The sequence below is a fragment of the Micromys minutus genome, assembly GCF_963924665.1.
Source record: "Micromys minutus genome assembly, chromosome: 10".
In the NCBI taxonomy this organism is placed as follows: Eukaryota; Metazoa; Chordata; class Mammalia; order Rodentia; family Muridae; genus Micromys; species Micromys minutus.
The window spans coordinates 24,756,194-24,759,256 of record NC_137979.1 but is presented as its reverse complement, the minus strand read 5'-3'; positions in this window follow the sequence as shown (position 1 = coordinate 24,759,256).

Genomic DNA, 3,063 nt, shown 5'->3' with positions numbered 1-3,063 from the left:
CCTCTCTTCTTCCTGAAAATTATACTGCTGACCAATGGTAAAATTGTAATTCACCCCCCCTCACAAATAAAATATGAAAGATGTCTGCTTTTTGAGTTCAGGGTTAACTCTCCCTGCGAGGATGAGCGACCCCATGCACATGGAATAAAAGCCTCTTGTTATTACAGCGGTCTAGCATCTAATTGTGTTCTGTGGGTCATGCTCCTGAGCTAAGATTCCTCGGGATCTTACAATTACATCCATAATTATGGGTGCCAAGGAGCATCAAAGGTGCACGGGTGGCACAGGAATGATTCAGATACTTGCATTGAGATATTGAGAGCCCAGGGACAAGTTTGTGAAGGCTCTGTAAGGACAGATGACATTGTTTGTGCAGCATCCAAGCCTGCTCCAGGAGCTCAAGTTCCACAATAATAATCATGCAGTCCATTTGATCACTCCTCCTAGCCAGGACACCGGGGAACTCCAAATAGGACCTAATGTGTGAAATATACAGAATATGGGCTCTTTGTCATAAAAGTTCCTGTTAGAGGGGAATCAGGCACTCTTTAATCTAGAAGGAGTACATGGGCCACCTAAACTACATATAGGCTATCAGAAAAAAATGTTAACAACCTCATCCTGGTATATATCAAAAATAATTACTATCACCTTTAGCTCCCTCAGATCAACAGACTGAGCTTCTTAGATTCAGAGGAAGCAAGGATGACCACACTCACACACTACTGGGGAAAAAGAGGGAGAACTATGAGGCTTAATCATGAACAGGAATAGAGGGAAGGTTGAGAGTTGCCTGGCTTTGGAAAGGTGGTTGTCTAATGCTCCAGGGAACCCAATCACCACTTCCTGAAAGCTGATTGAATCCAACAAGGGGGACTGTGAATGCCTCAGTGAAAAAGGCAAAATGATTTTATCTGGCTCTCAAATGTAGGACCTCCTGGCCTCTGTCCATGATGTTAGACATTATCTTAAACTTGATGTTGAAGGTCAATTTAAATTTGAAATTGATCTTGTGCAGGGCAGAGTAGAATTGGTGTAGCCACATCAGAGAGCTACCCTGCCAAAATGCCCCCAATATGCCATTAGTAGCCCATAGGATTATAGCCAGCAAAGGTTTGAAGGGGCTATGTCACTCCAGACAGGCAGATGCCACCATAGTGTCCACTTATCTGAAGAATTCCTTTGCCTCTGTTGTAAGCCTGACTAGTGAGAAAACACTCGAGGGACCCTCCAGGAGGGAAAACAAGTGGTGCATCTATTGGTTGGGAATAGGCAAGAAGGGTCTGAGCCAATTAACAGTCCCACGTAGCTGGTGCAGCTCAGACAAGAAATATATTCCTTTAGTTTTGATGATAGAGGTCAGATTTGTTTGGTAATGGAGACTCCCAAAAATGCATAAGGAGAAATAGTCTGCATTTTCTAGGGCACAACCTTTATATTGAACCTTAGCAGAACAGTAGAGACAGCCTGTAGGCATCTTACATCAAGGTGAGCTATCAGATTTTTATTCATGCCACATACAGCTGGCAAATAGTGGGACTGTTTTTCATCCCCTGTGGCAGCCCAGTCCATAGGTCCAAACAGGTTTATGCATGTTAGCTTCCCACACATGCAGGCAAAGCAGCGCCTGAAAACAGAGGTGATAGGGGTTTGGAAGAGACAATTCTTTTTGACTAAGACTGGTGTGCAAGGGAGGGATGGCACTGGAGTGAGGCATTCCAGGCCAAGTAGTACCCATCTTTCCCGTATCTTTATTGATGACAGAAAGGTCTTGCCACAATCCATAATGGCCCAGTTTCTTGCGAGTAAAGATGGTGCTATTATGCCAGCTGGTCAAAGGTTCTAAATGGCCAAGGTTAAGTTGTTAAGTTGTTTCTCTACTAGCTCTTTGAAGGCTGACAGGTGTCATTATCACATCAACAGGAGGTGGCTATCTGGGTTAATATTCATAGCCTTGTGGCCTTTTGGTGAACAGTGGACTCTAGAATTGAGGGTGAACCTGGGATGAGTCATTTGGGGTAGGTTGCCCTAATAGGCCAATTTGATTATGCATCATAACAGCATCATAAATGGCACAGTCATCTGTTGCTAGTACAGCAACCATATCTTCCAGCAAGTATCTGCCCCATAGATTATTAGGCACATCACCTATTATAAAGGTAATTTACCCCTGGTTGCAATCAAGATCTTCCCAGTGTTCTGCTCTAAGAGTACACTGTTTGGGCACAAGAGTTCAGGTTCAGTGCACACACAAATACATACCCACACATGCACATGCACACAAGCATGTGCACACACACACACACACACACACACACACACACACACACCTCAGATTATGGAACCAGGCCTGAACTTCTGGAGAAGAAATTTTAAAACCTCCTTCTCCATCAGTACATTGCCATCAGTCTCCAGTGTTCATAACCATTTGACAGGCTACACATCAAGGAGGACAGTCATTACAGGGAAGTGGAGGAATACTTGTAGGTCCAGAATATTTATGGGTGTGTAGCTTCTTTTCTGTCTAGTGGAGCTGAAGGGTGCTCTTCTTGGAGTTTAAAAAAAGTGGTAATTGGGTTTTTGCAGACTGGAAGTCCTAGCACGGTGGAAGCCTTTGTTGCACTTGGGGCAATGCACATGCATGCTATTGTGTTTTATTTTAAAAAAAAAAAAAAAAGAAGAAGAAGAAGGAGCCAAGGATCTGTTTTGTAGATACAGGTATTGTACAATGGAGGAGTAGCTCTGCAGACCCCTAAAGTACTAGACATACAATGGATATATTATAAAATAGAGTTTATTTAGGCATGGGAAGGGGAGTTGAGAAGGGAGTAGAGGCAGAAAGAGAGGGAGACAGAGAACGGGGAGATAAGGAGATGGGGAGCATGAGGGAAGGAGGAAAGGCCAGCCAAAACAAGAAGAGAAAGGGGGAAGAAGTGGGGAAAGGGGGAAAAAGAATCATGGAAAGAAGAGAGTTTGAGGGAATAGAAGTGAAGAGGAAGCAAACATCTCCTTTTATAGTAAGCCAGTTCTACATGGCTGTTGCAAAGTACATGTTGGGTGGAT